The sequence below is a fragment of the Bombus pyrosoma genome, linkage group LG3 (genome assembly GCF_014825855.1).
Source record: "Bombus pyrosoma isolate SC7728 linkage group LG3, ASM1482585v1, whole genome shotgun sequence".
Classification (NCBI taxonomy): Eukaryota; Metazoa; Arthropoda; class Insecta; order Hymenoptera; family Apidae; genus Bombus; species Bombus pyrosoma.
The window spans coordinates 12,032,429-12,051,575 of NC_057772.1; the positions used below are offsets into that span (position 1 = coordinate 12,032,429).

At 34.5% G+C, this 19,147-nt stretch overlaps 1 protein-coding gene across 6 annotated transcripts in view; it reads left to right on the plus strand.

Moving 5' to 3' along the window:
- Positions 1 to 1,591: 1,591 nt before the first annotated feature.
- LOC122565903 (beta-3 adrenergic receptor-like) overlaps positions 1,592 to 19,147 on the plus strand; it is an 89,915-nt gene continuing 72,359 nt past the window's right edge. For 3 of the 6 annotated variants that reach the window (XM_043722418.1, XM_043722410.1, XM_043722412.1), the window contains exon 1: positions 1,592 to 8,338. The gene's annotated coding sequence lies outside the window, so the exon portion shown is untranslated. The remainder of the gene's footprint in view (positions 8,339 to 19,147) is intronic. The other 3 variants (XM_043722413.1, XM_043722411.1, XM_043722414.1) reach the window with 3 other exon arrangements.

Below are 19,147 nucleotides of genomic sequence, written 5' to 3' on the forward strand. Positions count from 1 at the left end.
ATTTGAAGATGGGTAAGCGTTTCATAAACGTTTGCAATGTGACTATAACAAAAACAACATAACCTACAACATAACAACATAATAATAAAAAAAAAAATTTTCCACACTTTCTTTATATCGACTCATGTCATACTGAATGTAATTTGTATATCAATTTACACTTTGATATTTTTCATGCGATTAGCATTTTTAATCACACACAAAATTTTATAGCAGAAATAGTTAAATAAAATTACTTTGTGCTATCAGTTACAATCATGTGCTGGAATAGAAAACTGGAAATTTAATGTCGAATAAAAATACGAGAATAAATTGCAAAAAGTGGAAAGAATGCCGAGTTGTGGCAGCCTGTTCAGGATCATTAGACGGCGCCTCGTACTTGGGCTCATCTTTGCTTTGTCTCTTACCTACTGCGCCTTTTCACTTTTTCGTAACGAGGTAAACAATACCGGAAAATTGTATTGAAATATATATTATAAGTATATGAAAGTTTGCATGACCAAACATATGAATTTTAATTTGAAATTTAGAACAGAATATTATCTGATCCCTAGAAAAAGACATTTGCTTTGGATAATGATCTTGATGACATGGACCCTATGCTAATCAATGATAATAACGATGACTTAATTTCTGATGATGATGCATTATCGGAGCAATTGAGAGCATCTGGTAAACCACCATTGTGGCAGATGGCAATTGTTGATCAAGGGGTAAACGAGAATCCATTAAATGTGGAAGCAGTGTCAAATTTAAATGACACCGATACTATGGTTCATCCTTGTCGTAATTCCATACAGGTATATTACATTCTGGAATATTGAAAATAATATGTTAAATTAAGTGACTTTCTGACTTCTTATTGTTCCGATAGGGCAAAGTTCTAATAGTGGATGAGCGTGGTATTGTATGCTCTAGACAAGAAATTTTGCCTAATGGTTGTTGTAATATGGAACAAAAAGATTCTAATAAAAATGAGGATACATCAACTATAGCCAAGAAAGAGAGGTATAGTTGTAAAACATGTAATGCTCAAGGGTGCTGTGCTATCTATGAATATTGTGTTTCCTGCTGCCTACATCCTGGCAAGGTGGCTTTTAATTTTTCCTTTTTCTTTTTTTTTTTTTTAATTATAGAGAATAACAGAAGTATTAATGACGCATTATTATTAACAGCAAATAAAGGGGAGGAAGGATGTGCTATTAGGTTTACTTAGAGACAATCATAAAGCACACAGGGACCAAGATGTAGTGAAGAAACGACTTCGCAATCTAGACCGTTTCCAAGTTTGTCTGGCTGCGTGTCGTACTTCCAGTGCAAGCGTCCGGCACGAGAATACCTATAAAGATCCACATTCGAAGCATTGTTACACTCTTCAACCACCATATTCACATCAAAGACATCGTCGTGATGTTGATTCATACAATAATAATGACGACAACTCTGTTGTCGTTGCATCTTTTTCTGTTATGCCATTACTTACCCTCTTCTCTCCTTTCTGCCTACTTATACATGCAAACAATGATTCCCTTTTACTATCGTGTAACTATCGTTTACCTATGATTGATTATTACTTTCACGTACAACCACCTTGAAATATAAGCTAAATTTATCGTGTAATGTTTTTGATAAAAATGATTGAGATCAGCGTACGGGGTTGGACTTATAACGTTATAGATTCTGGTAGCTAATGCTTCAGCGAGGAGGAAGTTTTCCATTCGATTTTGAATTTTACTCACCTAATTTTTATCGATAATAATTTTAAAAACTAAAAGCAACGACTTGACTTTTATTCTTTGATTTCTGACACACGTCTGAATATAAACATTTTATTACTGAGTGATAGCAAGAAATGGATTGCTTCTTTTGTAATCTATGTCGCCGGGTCCCATTTTGAGGTACGTCCGGCACGTGGTCTTGAGTAAATTTTTTGAAAAGAACTATATGGATTTCGTGATTTGAAGTGACAGATTATATTCAAGTTTGTATAAAAATGTGTTTGAATCATACGGTGAAAGTGGTTTGATTCTACAAATCCAAACATATGTGTGCCAGGAAGCAACACCCGGAAAGGAAAATGATATAAACTCCGAAAATTGAAAACATAGAAATCAAAGATTAAGCAATTCCTTAAAGGAGGAAGAGATACAGTGAATTGATATTTTCAAAAATTAGATTCGAAAAAATTTACAAAATTCTTATAAAATTTTTTATTCAGTTTCTGAAGGTAAAAGGAAATCAGTATTGATTTGAAATCAGTGCAAGTATTAAATTTGAAAATTAAAAGTGTTTGAATGATATCATAACATTTGAAACATTCGCTTGAAAATAGGTTTATTATGTTACTTAAGAACAAAAATTACTTTGGGATTGGAACAAATGGCACCGGTTAACCGTAACGTTTTATACAATACTCGATAATATTTAGTCATAAATCTTACATTTCATGTTACAAAACTTAAATGATTTTAACCATAAACTTTCATTATATTCAACATTTTATATTTTAATTTTTTTTAAATTTATATTTTCGAACAAAAATTTAATTTTCGGCTATTAGGAAAAATTTGAAGAAATTGTATTGTTGAACAAATATAAGAAACTTTGGCTTTTTTAGAAAAAAAGGAACATTCCATATCTTACAATAAGGAGATTGTATAAATTCTAATTTTCCAGTAAAATACTTGATAAAATCGAGCGTTTTCGTATTCTACGAGGACAAAAAGGAAATCGATATTACTTAAAGCACTAAATCCGATATTAGAAGGTTTTGTAATCAACATACTGTACATAGCCGTGATATTTGTCTCGGTGAAAGTTTCCACGACATCGAGAATACTTCTATTTTGCATATTTTCACGGAAAATTTCGTCATGATTTATTTTCTTCGCATCGTTCATCATAATCAAGCCATTACATGGATTTCATCGGTGGATTACATCGATATGTTAATCACAACGTCGTCACGAATCCGGGAAGATAATTACATATATAAGTATCGGAGAAATAAGATCAGCCCCCAAACACGACGTCTGTGACGATGACTAACGAACGAATAATAAATCAGCTACTGGTGGAATACAATGATTCATTTCCAATTGTGGGATAATGTAATTGATTATTTAAATTCCAATCTTACGCTACTATTGAATAATTAAGCAAACAATATGTAATGTTTGTGCGCACGCATTGATTGTGGCTGATAAAATTGGAATTTCGTGGCATATTTTGACATTCTCCGAAATTTTTGAATACGTCCTATTATTCATGTTGCTGCGTATTTGAAATGTCAGTCATTTTCAAAACTGTTTGCGGCTGGTTTATATCGTAAGAAATTTATTTTTATTTCTTTTGTGTCTCGTAAATTCGTTTTATTTTATCGCTTATTGATTTATTTGATTTTGAATGTTTTAGGAAGATCGGTGTACTTTTGGTGTCATCCGACGATCTCTTTTGGTATCAAACGAGAGACCAGCAGATATTTATTTTTTCCATAAAATAATAGCTGAGTTAACCTCAGTCTGGTTCACTTTTTTTTTTAAATATAGCACTTCTGCTATTTTTTTATAGGATTTTTATTCTGAGATAATGCTGAAACAAAAATTGATAAACGAATTATGTGAAATATTTCCGAAATTGCATTAACGGGATGAAATATATATGTATATAGCAAGAAAGAATTCAGTAAAGTTTTATGAAAGGTATGATATTATTCTTTATTTTTTATCTTTGAGTAACTATTGTAATGAATAAAAAAATGATTCATTAGAAATATTACTCTTAACTAGGACAACAAAAATAAGTGGCTATAGGGAGAGATTATGTAGTCAATAAATTAAATATCATCAAACTAAAATTTCTCAAAAAAAGAAAATATCACCGAACAAGTAGTTCGTGTTTATTTTTCCCTCGACAAAAGATTTTCTAGGCGAGTTGTAAAAAGTATTTTCAACATGCAGGTTGTAAACATGTTTGCTTGCGGTCTAGCATTATCTTTTTGCGATAACTGCATCCTAGATCAAGTTGCTAGTACTTCGTTAAGCTATGAACAATTTTTTTCTCATTCCTCGTTTGAATTTCGTTCAGTGATATTTAAAACTGATTCTATAAATGTCGAAAGTTGAGCTCTTCCAAATTAATCGCAGTGTCCGCGAAAACTTATGATCTTTTCTTCCGATTGAAATAACATTTCCGAATATAAACGAAAATGGTAAAGAGACCTATTAAAGCAGCTGACAATAATATTGGCTTTTCCGTAAAACTGTCGTTTTCTCGTTTTTAATGTGGTTTTTGTTATCAAGGAAGAGAGAAGGACATTGGAGTATGTATACACGTAAATCTTTATATCCTTTATTTATCGTTCTTCAACCAATTCAAAGTAGTATCGATATAGTTTTCGTAGATACGTGTCTCGATCATCGAACTACGATATTTTTAAATCTTTATTACTAAAATAGTAAACAGCTAATATTCACATATTGTATCGTTCGAAGAAGCGAAAGTATGAGTTTCGTAAATAATTATAATTTTACGACACTCGTATTTTAAAGAAGAAGCTATTTTTGAATCGGATATTTAGCATTCAGAGCAATTTCATTCATCAATTGTAATAATGTTTCTTCCATTTATTTTTTATGTCCATCGTATTTCCAATAACCAAGCGTGCCATGAACCCTACTTTCGAAAGTATTATTAATGACGCATAAAGGTTCCATTGATCGAGAACCAACTAAAAGAATTCCCTCGAGTTTTAGCTAATTAATTCGGCGGGTAGGAAAGTGCAGCGTTATATTCGAACACAGATACACATGCGCAGATATAAACACGTATACACATCGTTTTTCAAATGTCAGTAACTAGAAAACGAAGTCTAAAACGCGAGTTTTGTTATTCTCCATTTTTCTCTTATTTTGGTTTATTGAACTATCTCATAAATTTTCTACCAGCTGTTGCCGAACGCCCACTATAATCACGAAAAATTTCAGGAGACGATGTCTCTCTCTCTCTCATTTCAACAAGGAAAAAATCTTTAATATTTTAAGGAAATATTTACGATACTTTTGAAACAAGATATCAAGTATGTCATTAATGATTCTTTTCATCTTCTTCAAAGTTAAGAAATTTTTTAGCGACTGAAAAATATGATTAATTCAGAACGCTGTGAAGAATGCAGCAGAGTTAATCTCTGATATCTTAATTAGTTTAAACGATAAAAATTATAAGGAAAGAAAAAGTTACCTTACTTTTTCAACGTCTCAATAACAACATCGATCATTGTCCTTAGTTTTCTTGGCACGATCGGGATTTCAGATTTTTTTTTTGTGTCAAACTCTTCGTGGATTTACAGAAAAAGGGCGTGCAGTAAGTGGACAATCCGTTCTGCTTAGAAATCGCGATTCCAAATTGCAATGTCGACGGGCGGTCTTCATTGGAAATGCAGATCCTCCTCTCTTATTCTTTCTCATACGTCGTCGGTACGGAACAAGGATAGTGGGAGGTCGAAGACGTAGAAAATCGAATTGCTAGGATATCTGATGCATGGCCCAGGTTCATTTCCATAACTTCCACCAACGGGAAACCATAACGTCACGAAAACAATTAGTTAATGGGAAGTGGACAAAGTTTACGTCACGGTCCAGTTATACTTTAATAGAGTCAGAGCATTTTAAACTTCCATTGTCATCACTAGATATCGGTCTATTGTACCTCGAAACTATTGTTCGAATTAATCAGACCGGCTACGCTTGTAACTTACAACCATCTGCCTTCCAAGTCTGAATTGAATTTAGCGAACGAATCGAGCAGATCCTTGAACGATTTTCTCCAATGATAAGACCACTCTTTTTCGCTTCATCGCGATAATTCTATTGATTTTCGTTTTGATTGCTCAGAAATGACGATTTGAGATGTATATAACTTTGAAGATAGTAAGGGTATATTTAGAAGTTGTTTCAATGGTGTTGGAAACATTGTTTTTTCGTTTGACATAAGAAAAATGAAAGATTTACAATGGATATAAGTAATTTTCGCTGGCCCTGTCTTCTTATTCAAATTTCATTCATAAAATGTCATATTTCTTTCATAATAGTAATATCTATCTTCATTAACGATTAAGAAGAAACGTATGTATTATAAAAATTTAAAGTAGGAACCTGCAGTATGTAATATCAATTTAAATAATATGTGAAACTTATTAATTTATATGGTCAATTTCATTGAAAAAATATGTATGCATGGATTTTCTTAAACCGACTTCATTTTATTTATATTTTAGTCACGCGTCATAAATACGGCACTTTGCACATGTGCAATTAGTCACTTAAAATGTATTAAATCATACATATTTTCTTGATTTATGAAGGAGTAATATATGGAGCGTTCCCAATTTAAATGTCAAGACGTTTTCACTTCGTTCTGGAAAAATCGCGGAAAAAGAAACGAAAACGTTTTCGTTCTTTTAATTATTTATTTACACTTGTGTATTCCAAGAGACCGAATCATAGCTGTAGTGCACCGGATATCTCCAGGGCAATATCTAGCTGCAATTAGAACGGTCAATGTTAGATGTAATGCTTGCATTGTTTCAGAGGGCCAGCATTTTGAACAGTATCTTCATAAAATAGACGATAGTACGAACAAATAAATGTAAATAAATAAATGAGCAAACAAAAACTTTTTTTTCTTCTTTCTTCATTTACAATTAGTTTATCGATCCCTTACAGGTTGCCGAAGTTTTGACATTAAATTGGGGGGGCATGTTGTATGTATTAAATACGTTAATATATTATTAAATAATCGACTTCCGTGTACGAACGTGTACCATAGAGTTTGCCGCAAGTTTGGTTGGAAAAATGTTGTTTTCGAACATAGAACATACATGCATAATGCAAAGAAAGGTTTCCTGTTCGAGTGAATATGGTAAAGTACGAGCTATTTCATAAATTTTCAGTGAGCATTGGGAACCGAGTCGACGAATAATATATAGGATCCCTCATTGTAGGGTAACGTTTATTTTGAAATAAAAAATTAATTCAAATGAGATGTAATGTGCGATTCTGAATTTCTCAACACCAATAAAGGTTTTATAATCCTTTTTGTGTATTTATGGACATGTATATTTGTAATTTCTTATACAATCCTATTGAAGATTCTTCTTTAATTCTTTTTTTAAGATTAGATGAAAACTTAACGTATCCATCTTGTAGTTCCAATGTTGCAATAAATTCCATTATAACAGACTCTCCATTACAGGTTGCAGACTCTCCTAGTTTTTTAAATAATCAACTCATTATCGAATCTTTACCCTTTTAAAAATACTGGCGCATACATATGTGCATGTATACATAGAATTAATTTTTCTTCAAACCAAACGTAATTCTATATAAACAATAAATATTATATAGACAATGGACATATTTATAAAAGGATTCCATACATCCATTGTTTGTAATACATATTAATATGTTTTTGAACACATCATAAATAATGAATATTCTTGTATGTATGAAATCCTTCTTTAAATACACGAATGTATTTATCATACAATTTATTAATTCTCAATAGAAACGGGACGACATGTATAAAAACAGAAGATCTCTAAATAAATAAATCCAAAACAATAATAAACCGAATAATGAGTTAACTTATCTTCTCGTGTTAACAGGTTTGGACCACCAAGAAAACCGTCTTCTTCAAACTGCAAAGAATTGATTCTCGATCCACGTGCGTGATCCACCGATCGAGGGCTTCCCTCTGCTCTTCGAAACACACAGAGGCGCGCACTGCGCGCGTCGGTGTAGGCGTCGCGACGCCTCGCGCCGACGTAGTTCTCTCAACCAATCTCCCTCTCTCTTTATCTCTATCTTTATCCTTCTCCACCCTCGGTTCTCTCCTCTCCATCCGTGTTTCCCCGGCGCCCGTTGAATCCAGCACGTGGCATCAAAGGGAAGATATACGGCAGGGTGGTCGCCTGTTCCCGGCCAAACGGCGACGACCCTTGCTCGTCGTCGCTCCTACTCGCGCGCGATTTCGAGAATCCGCTCGGACAGAAGACACGAGTCGATCGCCGCCGCTACCTGTCAGCCTGCTTTCCGCGCCACAAGACGGACCCCCGCCAAGGGGAGAGACAGGAATTATTCAACGACCGCGCGACGCGCCAGCAACTTCTGTCGTGTTCCTCTGTCGCGTGAATTTGTCATGTCGCGGTGAAACAGTCAAGATATATCACCGATAGACACGAATTTTTCGTGTACCTTCCGGACGCTATGCTCGGGAGAACTGCAACGGGCTACAGTGGTTCATGGTGATAGCTTGGATCGAATTATGGGACCATCCTCGGGTGAGTTTCAGATTTTTCTTCCTTTTCGATTTCCATACGAGTCTTATTCGATCCTTTTGAAACTGTGATGTTATAAGACGATTTTTGGAAAATCGGTCTTTCGTTTCTCTTTATGTTGGAGGATGGAGTAAGTTACACATAACTGGTATGTCGTTGAAGATCATTTTTTTGAACATTTCTTTATAATCTTTTTACAAGTCCTTGAGAATCCCTTTGGGATTTCTTTAGCGAATTAAACAGTACCACGACGTTTATTGTTATTAAATATTCTTTCTGAAGGATAATTCATTTGAATGGTTAATATGATACTTTTTAGCATGACATATGTTTGTAAGTCCAGGATTAATCTTAATACTATCGAAATGTTGATTTCGTAATGCTTCTGTTAATAGAATTTACAATTTTGTCGCAATAACAATGTAGATTTTATCTCTTTCTAAGATGATTGAAAACGAAGTAAATGAGTGATTTAAATTCTGTATTCTGTCTTTGTATTACGTCATTGGCTTCAAATGGGTTAAAATTATAGTCAGAATGCTTTAGATCGTTTAATATTATTCGAGTATGGAATCTATCGTATTTCAATCATTAAACTATAAAATATATTACTTTCGGATTTATCAGAGGATCCGTCAAGAAGATTCTCTTTACATTATGTACAATATGTTCAATACGGAAGATATTCTTTCTGTTATTTTTCTGGGGAGTCCTGGTATGAACGTCGAATTTGATTGAGTCTAAAATCGATAATCGGATCCGGACGTTCCAAGTTCCGGATGATCAAAGGGATCGACGCGTTTTTCGGACAGCTGACATCTTCTTTCTTGCGGGAACCGCAGCATCGTGGAATAGTTCTCAGTTGAGTTGCACGATTCTTTCTAAGCTTCGACTTTTTTTTATTTTAGGACGCGCTACGAAATAGATCGACGTGATCCGATGAACGCGAATCTTGTCTGTGTGGCTACGACCATAGAAATATAATCTTGCTTATGTGCAGAGTGTAGCGATCTTCTTGCACACTTCTTTTTGTTTTTCTTTTGAGCGTTTTTTTTATAAAAGAAAAAGAATTTTTTATATAAAATTTGGGAGGGAAGATTTGCTATATAGAATTGAATATTTGAGTACAATTAGAAATTTTATTAATCGATGTATTATATTATTCCAAAGAAACGGTTGTTTTCTTTACTATTCCTTTTTAATTTATTTAGTAAATTAATCAGTGACGTGATAACATCGTTACTAATCTTTCTCTTTGACAATAATCGGCTTTAATTGTTATTATGATACTCGTCGGAGTGTTTCTGCATTACGGTTGTTTGTAAACTCAGTTAATCTTCATAATGCCACTGAAACTTTTTACTTTGTAATGCTTCCGTTACTGGAATTTATAATCTTGTCTCAGTGACAACATCGATTCTATTTCTCTCGCAGAGGAAATTGAAAAAGAAATTCATCTGTACATTCTGTCTTGTTCCGCGATTCTCTCCTAACTTTTTATATTTTTTATTCGCCACTGTACGATGTTTTCCTAGCTTATTCGTGTATCGTTATCTTTCATACTTGCTAATTTATTACATGTCTGTTTGAACAATGTTAAGCGATGAATTTAATTCTCTTTTCTTTCCATTGTCCTTCTTCTATTATTTACGATTGATCAGACACGTTTTTTGCTTATTAATTTTTTTTACCATTGTCATGGCCATGACACTGAAATCTCCTCTCCTTCTTTCATACATTCTTAACGTCCATTTATATTCATGCAAATTCTCCTTTTTTATCTTTTTACCTAAAAATGCAGTAAACGAGTAATTTTACCTCGTTTTAATTTTCTCTATTTATTCTATTCACTTCTTTCCTTTCTCTATATTATCTTCCATATTGACTGTTATTCTTACGACTGTTAATCTTATAAAATTAAATAGTCAGAAAAATGTAAATACTCTAAGGAAATAGTAACGGTAAATAATAGATTAAAATACACCAATCGCGGATCAGTAGCCAATAACGTCAATTTATAATAAAAATCACTGACATTTCAGAACTTACAAAAATTTTCCAACTAAGTTTCTATTACATTTAAACATTAGATTTAGCTAGAATCAAACATACGATAAACACTTATTATTCACGTTATAGTACCACGCCAGAATAATTTACTTATAATTCTCAATGAGAATTGATTGTAAAATTCTTCCAAATAAAAGAAAGAAGAGTTTCTATAACTTTTCGACTCATTGACATCGTGTTTTACAACTTACAACTAATAACATCAAAATTTACAAACGATATCTCCAAGTTCAATAATTCATTAATGCTACTAAATTGTTACACGTACGAAGGAGCTTAATAATCCCTTCCACTCATTTCATTCTACTACATCGTCCATACATTTTCTCCATTTCTTCTATCCCTTATACTTCACATTCCAACGAACAATACGGCTAATCCTCTACAAAGAAACGTCTGCGCGCGAAAGCGCGCAAACAAATAAACTCACCACCTCCGCGTGGAAGCCTTCGATTTAAACGTTCTCTGGTAAATCGCTTGGTTGACCGGACGGTCCGTCGATCGGTCACGACGTCCACGATTCACGTCGATTTCTCTTTGGTGAGGTGTCGAGAAAATCCTCGACGCTAGATCGATTCGTTCCGAAGAGCGTTTCCGCGGCGATGGAAATGAGTTTACGGAGGCAGGCAGACAAAATCGATGTACACCGCGTTAATAATACATACAAGCAAGGTCTACAACCTTTCGCGAACCAGCCTCGATGTAAAGACGTTCGCCTCTTCTTCCTTCCGTTCGAGCTTTTTTCCTCTTTTTTTTTCCGCTTTCCACGATTACGTATCACAGGGGACGTTGCAGCAATCGAAACTTTACGCCCGCAGAAGTTAAGACTCGTCTGGTTTGCATTTCAATTCCGCACGGTCCGGTGCATCCCTCTGGCTATTCATCTCTGACCGGATTAGAAATTTAGATTTCTCCAAAGATTTTGCAAAGAATTCACTTCTTGTTCCGGAGGAAATTAACAGTTTTGGAAGAATCTTAGGACAACGAGAACAGATGCTATGGGGGAGTATGGAATGATAAATGGGACGAGGGACATCGCTCTGAATTTCTTGATATTTGACTTGTTTTTGATGTTTAATCTTTGATATTTAATATTTAGTTTTGGGCAAACTTTGAAGTATGCAGAGGAAATGTTACACAGAATCATAGATAGATGGAAAGTTGTATCTTCCGAATTTGTTGTATTTTTGACGTTTTATTTTTTATTAATTTTTAGTTAAATGTAAGAAGCTATTATGCTGAGTATTTTGTAATTGCATTCTTTTTTTTTTTAATTTATTAGTCGAAAGTTTCATCTTTTGTCGTCAGTGATTGGAATTACGAAAATGATTTAAATCGCTTAAAATGTTTTTAAGCAAATAATATTATTCCATATAAGGTGGATCATAAAGAGAAATATCAAGGTTTCAGAAATTCTCTATTTCATATGATCGATCGAACCAAATTTTATTTCAAAGTTCTTTCGAAAAAATACAATAAATATCTTTAATAATAATTTAATAATAAATAATAATAATAATAAATAAATTCAATAATATGCTGTATGAAAATTAAAATTTCACTGCGAGCGCAAATGATAAAACATAGAAAACAATCGATGGCCAGACAGCACGTTAATATTAAATATTTGACGTAGTTAAGACTTCGGATCAATAACTAGTTTTAAGTTAACTCTTGTTTTAGTTCTTTTTGCACAAAGGTAGGAAATAAGTACGTCGCAGCTAGTCGCTTTGCAATTTTTACTTTAATCACATACTAATTAACTACTCGTTGCTTTAATATCAATTATGAAATAAGACGTGTCAAAATCTCTGTCGTTTTACTACTAAGCCGAACACTATAATTAAAGTACTTAAATGTCGCACACATTTTTTTTTTTTTATTTGGAAGAATTTTACAATCGATTCTCATTGAGAATTATAAGTAAGTTATTCTGGCGTGGCATTATAACGTGAATAATAAGTGATTATCGTATGAATGTCGCACACATATATACGATGTAGTAATCCTGAGTATAATTCCACGTTAAAACGTAAGAGCATAAAATTTAAAATAAAAAGGATTCTACGACAAATAAATTCTATCATGTTCCATATCCAACATTAGTTAAAATTCGTTTAGATCTTATTTTCAGAACAGATTTTTCAAAGTAAAAAATTTATCTGCCTGGAAACTTGCACGCCACTATATCGTTATTCCGATACTAAGTAGTCTGTTCATACTACCCAATTATTAATTCTTAGTTTTCAAACCAACGCCAGAAACTATATAAATTTCAATCCTACAAACAAAAACAAAGTTCCGGTTATAGAGCGTTAAGTAAGTGATTTTACGTAACTGTAATCACAGTGGTTTGGATCGAACTAGGAAGATCAATGGATAACTGGATGCTTGTTTCGTTTTCGAGTTTCATCTACGATTATTTGACGCGAGATTCTATTTTTAACCGACTTATAGTCACGTATACCCGTAGATACGCCGTGTCCCACCGTTAAATGATCGGAGTACGCGTTCGTATTTCTCGCGAATGGGAAGAGCCAAGGATAGAGAAGGCAGAATTCCGTGGAATGTGATTGTACTTGGTTCGTTTACGAAAATTAGGCGCAGCTAAGTATTTACGTGTGAGCGACTGAATGCTTCGCTTTATGGTTCAGTTTATTGAGCATTGTCGGCGGTTGAATTTACGTCGAGAAACGGATCCGAGATTTTCTTTGTTATCTATAGCGACTACAGTGACCAATATCAACGTTTTCGTGTCCGTTGCCACGGTTATTTTTATTATCAACACGAGCCATTCAAAACGTTTCAATATTTATTTTAGCTCCGCAGGAATATATTCGCGACATTTCGCATACATTTCTTTTTTAATGTGAGCTAATCTCCGTGAGTTTTTTTTATTTTATTAGGTGTATAAATTAATTTTGTAATATTTTTATAATGCTAAATTTACCATCGATGTGACGTCATTATGAAAACTAACATATTCTAAGCTTCCTGTTTAACTTTAGTTCCATTTTTATCGATACAATGATCTATCTGAACTATTGGATAATAATTTTAAAATTAAAAATGACTTATATAATTTAATGTAAATATAAAGTTGAATAATTATTATTTTAACTTATTTAATACTACTTACTAATTTAATAATTATTATTTTACTTTCTCTATTACGCTGCTCTTCGATATTCTAATAATTTGGGTAATTAAATCACTTAAATTTGAAAGAAACACTATCAAAAAATATTGATTATTTTTCTTTCACAGGCTTTTGTGATTCTCTTCGAGTAAACAATTGTTGTTTCCAAGCTTCGAGTTGATAGCATAGAAAATGGTAGGATACTGCGAAGCTGTAACGAACGTATTGAACGTGAAAAGTTATTAAACCTCGTGTGTCTACATTTTGGCTATCGAAAAATTTGGTATCGTATAAAGAGATATGGCTAGATGGAAAAAAGAAGACAAAGTTACATTCGGTAAAATCGAACGCCATTAGGGTGCCAAATTCAATTTTGCATTGCTTTTTTTTTATTTCCACTAGATCTCTATTCAAGCGTAAGGTCGAAGTCAATTAACTGTTCTAATTTGTTTTATACTACACTGTCTCTTGAACATCAGAACAAATATTCTGTTTTATTTCATTCCAGAAGAAGCTAAAATTCCCATTTAAAGCGATCGTTTCTCCATTTCAAAATCATCCCTTATAATTATCTTTAATCACATTTCAGGATCCATCGTCAATATAGATTAAAAAATTATCTTTTACAATTCCATTGTAGTATCGTGGACAGATTGCTTAAGAAATATCGGGTGAACTATAAACAATGTTACGAGAAAGCCTCCGACAGGCCGAAAGGGTTGGGAAACTTCAATGGGCCAAGCTCAGAATGCGTCGTTGGTCCCTCAGTCGAATAGTTACGCGGGAAAAGGCCTGCGTGATCATGATCGCGGGCGGTTATGAAACATGTACGTGGTGGAGGTATGAAAAAAGACAAAAAGGAATTAATCGGTAGTCCTTAACTAAGAGTCGAGTTCTGGGGAGTCGAGAGTTGAGTAGCCAAGTTGTTATGAGTTGTAAGCTATTAGTTGTAAGTTGTGAATTACCCATTTAGTAGTCTTAGTTATAGCGCATTACTGTATTTTTAGTTCATTTTAAATAACGATAGATCCATCTATCAATAAACTTATCATTTAGGATAGAAATCATTGGAAACCCTAACTTCTAATATTTCTGAATAAATAAAATCCTATACTATATAATTACGAAGCAACTGAATTATCCTTCACCTAAATCTGTACCTCGACAATTTCATCGAAATAAATACCTTTATTCTGGAACACCTTGTACACTTCCAGCTGACTGATATTTATTCATAGCATTGTTATTGATATTCAACAAAAAGGTACAACGCGTAAGAGATTAAAGTAGAAGAGGTACAATCCCTTGTTTGTATGACTAATAACAGTTCGTGACATGGCAAATTTTATCTCACACCAAATCAAAAATCGAAAATTCATGTTTGTTTCGTTTCGTTTGCTTTTCGCGAAGGAAATAAATTGCACGAAGAAAGCGTGATGGAAAAAGAGTAACGTGGTCTCTCGGTAAAAAAATAAAAATATAAAAATGTCTGATATTAGAGCGAGTAGCGTGGTTCGACACAGAATTATCGACGTTGCATTCTTCCACTTCGCAATATAAAATTCCTTCAGAAAAGCAGTGTTACGCGATACCAGACGCGATACGCCTGTTCTGTTGTCTCCAAGACGAATATCGAACGGCGGAAACACTCGTAAACTTCAGATAGAATAGTCGCGACCAGCAATTCACGGTCGTCGGGCGAAAAACTTTATAACAGGAAGTGAATTTCTTATTTCGTTAGTGGCTCGGTGCAGTAGATACATCAAAGTAAATATTTTAATAACTTCTAATAAATTTAAGAATAATAAACCGCGTTTTTCTATCATCCAAATATATTTCTGAGTTTGAAGAAAATAAGTTTGAAAGAATCTTTGTTATAATATAGGTGATTGCTCGTTTAAATTTTACATAGTTACATATAGTTCTTTTTCTCATAACGAAACAATTAGTTGGTGGGCGATGATCGATTTTTTCGTTAATAGAATTATACTTTCATTTTACATCTAATTGGATTTTCATTTCATAGGCTGCGGTAACTGATAAGAATTTCAATTGAATTTATCGCTTGCCTCGTACGTCAAGTACAACGAATAATAGTACCTTATATACCTTATATCTTCGTAATCATTACCGTGTTTCTTACCTTTTCTGTCACATAGTATTAAAGTACATACATATGTATCTATTCGAACATTCTCTTCAATGGATAGATGTAACTGCTCTCGATACCTTCATTTTCGTCCCATTGTGCCTCTTTTAGTATTCAATTTCACACTGACGTTTGAAAAAAGGAGTTCCATAAACTTAAAATTTAATTCAACGTGTGTGAAATTTTTCTCCCCATTTACCTTTCTGTTTATCGCGTAACCCTTGGTCAGCACTCTAATGATTTTTTAATTTCCCATGAATGCATAAAAGTCCATAGTTTAATTATAATAGAATACGAATATAACATATTACAAATTATAGTTAGAGTTACGATGAAGTTTTTAATTGAAAATAAAGGTCACCCCTAAAAATTTGGAAATCTCCTGATTGAGGAGGTTTTGTTATAAATGAAATTATAATGTACGATTAAATAAAATGCAGAAAGGTTATTTAAAAGGTTAGACAGAATCAAGTTAGGCCAAATAACTGTGCTTAAATGATTCATTTTCTTCCATGAAATATTCTTCTATCTCTAACTATCGTAAAGATAGAGTTCCATCCAATTACACGAACCACCTTGTATTTATCACGTTACCGATGCAAAACATCCATTCCACCAATCATCCCTCCGGATTTTCAGAGAGATCTGAAAAATCAATTATTCACGTTGTGTAACCTTGGAAGAACCATTCGCCCGATTCAAGAAGGCAACTCACCCTCCTCCTTGAGGTCAATTATTAAACAGAGGGAGGCGAGCAAAGACCCTGTTGAAACAAGTTTTTCGGCTCATTAAACCCCGGCGCAGTTCGTGCACCAAACAGGCTAACAAACCAGGTACACTGCTTGTTTATCCCATGTAGAAGGGTGGGATGATCGTAAACGAGTCACAACGACGCGTATCCACGAAGCGTAAGAAAGCTTCCTGACGGAAGAACGCACGCTGGATAGAACGAAATGGAAGGGTTATTCTGTGTACACCGAGAGGCGAGTTGGCTCGGATACAGAGCAAACTACTTGGCCAGACAGTCGGGCACCTTATTCCCGATAAGAGAGGACGCGGACGTCTGCTGAGACCGATAGTCGCGCCAGATACGCTTGGAGTTCCTCTTCGTTCTTGCGGCCATTAGCAGTGCACGTTTCCTGTCTGCTCTGGCTTAAGACGAACCTGGAGGTCGCTGAACGAAGTTATCAGAGATGATGAACGGCATCGTCGATCGACTGATTTTAATTCGTCGTTTGAATATCGAACAATTACATGTCTCGTTAACAACGCAATACATTTGCATTGCAATTTTTTTTCCAGTCAGTTTAGATATTAGATTATCGAATTTTTGTCTTTTAATATCGCAGTTATGAAAGGGAATAAAAAGAAGCAAGAATTTACGTAATATTTTTTCCGTCACTATAGTTTCTTCGACCTAGATAAAATATTTTCGTTATTTTTCATAGTATGAAATAGCTTCTTAAGACAAAATTGTACTATAAGAAAGAACATATGAAATGTAAGATGTGAAATTCCAACACTTGGAACGGCCGTCGTCTAGACTTCATCTGTGGGAAGAGAAAGCGTCAACACTTGAAATGGTGCCATAAGTTAGATCCAACGTTTAGCGACGGTGATACCTGGTATTTCCAGGCATTCTTTGTACCATCGTCACATGAACGAACGTTGAAGGGAAAGTACACGAGTTCGACATTTCCGAATCTACAGCACGTGTTGTAAATACCATTGCGCTGAACTCGTTCGTAGTATCTTCTCGCAGAAACTTGTTCAGTATTATTGTATTGTACCGTCAACGGTGTAATAATTACATCGCGACGTTGAAGTTCGCTAACTTTACTATTAATGGTGATAACAATACAAGAAAACAAACAGTAATAAATAATATAATTAAAGTCCCATAACGTAAAAACGATATAATAATTGTAGTATCTTCAATGGAATATATTGTTATCATATCCTAATATTTGTAATTTATTTACAATGAATGGATTGTACAAATATAGACAGAAAAACGATGGTAGTTTAATATGAACTAATCGCAATAACACGCTACAATCTAGACATCTTTCGACATAACGGATCCAACGTTCTCTCTCACGCGGACCACACTCTCTTGACAACGCTAGCAGCACTATATCGACAACGCAACTCTCTCTCTCTCTGACTTCTCGATTCACAGTCTTCGACTTCTCAACTCAAACTGCATTGCTCTCGCTGTGAGACTGCTGTCTTTTGTCTTCCCGTAGACCCACCACACACGTGTTCCGCGACCGCTCGTGGCCAAAGCCACGTAGACCTTTTCTATGAAACTATTCACTTGAAGGACCGACGAAACATTGATGGGCCCATCGGCGCCTCGGCCCTCGGGACATTGTTTATGGTTTAAAAACGCCTCGGCTCTCGCGACATTGTATGTGGTTTACCCGCTAACTCCTAGGCCTTATGTCCGCGATACTACATAATTGTCCAATGACAGGAGACCAAATTGTAGAAAAAAGAAGGAAGAGAGAGACAGAAGAGAGGAGGAAAAGGATAAGGGAATCCAAATACAACAGACACTACAGGAACATAACCAAAGATGAGGTGCCAAAGTACTTGGAGTGGAGGATGAGGCGGAAAGACAGGAAAGTTATAGCCAGAGTTAGGTGTGGAAACGAGACCAAAGCGAAGGAATACTGGAAAGAGAAGAGAGAAAAAAGGTGCAGATTATGTGGAAGGGAAGAAGAAGATCTGAGACGTGTAATAGAAGAATGTGAAATAACAGGAGGATCAAAGGACATGGAAAAAACACTGAATGAGACTGGAGAAGGACTAATGGATTTAAGAGCAATAATAGAGAAAAGAAGGGCAAAGGCAATACAAGACGGGGTGGAATGACAGGAAGGTAGCACAGCAAGGAGGCAAAAAACCAAAGTGGCAATAATGTGTAGTCATAAATTGCAATAGTTTGTAGTCATTAGTTTTAGATGCTAGAGGTAAGAATATGCTGAGTGCAATACAAGAAATGTAAGGATTGTAAATCGAAAGTTCGTGCAAAGCCGAGAGGCACGGACTAGAATAAATAATAATAATAATAATAATAATAATTGTCCAATAGAAGGGATTTGTATTATCCATTCTGACTGTTTGCGTGAATTTAACTGACTCTTTGAAGACAATGCCTCCAGTTTCATATTGTACATGTATTTACCAAATGTCAAGCTGGACAAATTGTAAAGTACAAATTAAATAATAAAAAAGAAAAATGTATGTAAACGGAGATGGGCGGTTATTCGCGCTACCATGGCTCCAAAGACAGTTATGTCCAGATGTTTGTGCTACAAGTACGAAGCTGGCAACCTTTCACCGACTTTCATTCTTTGTACGCAAAGCGTTGGCGGTACCGAAATTGAAATCACCTTCATGTCAAACCGTTGGCCACACCAACCGTTCTTTTCTTTATGAAATCTCA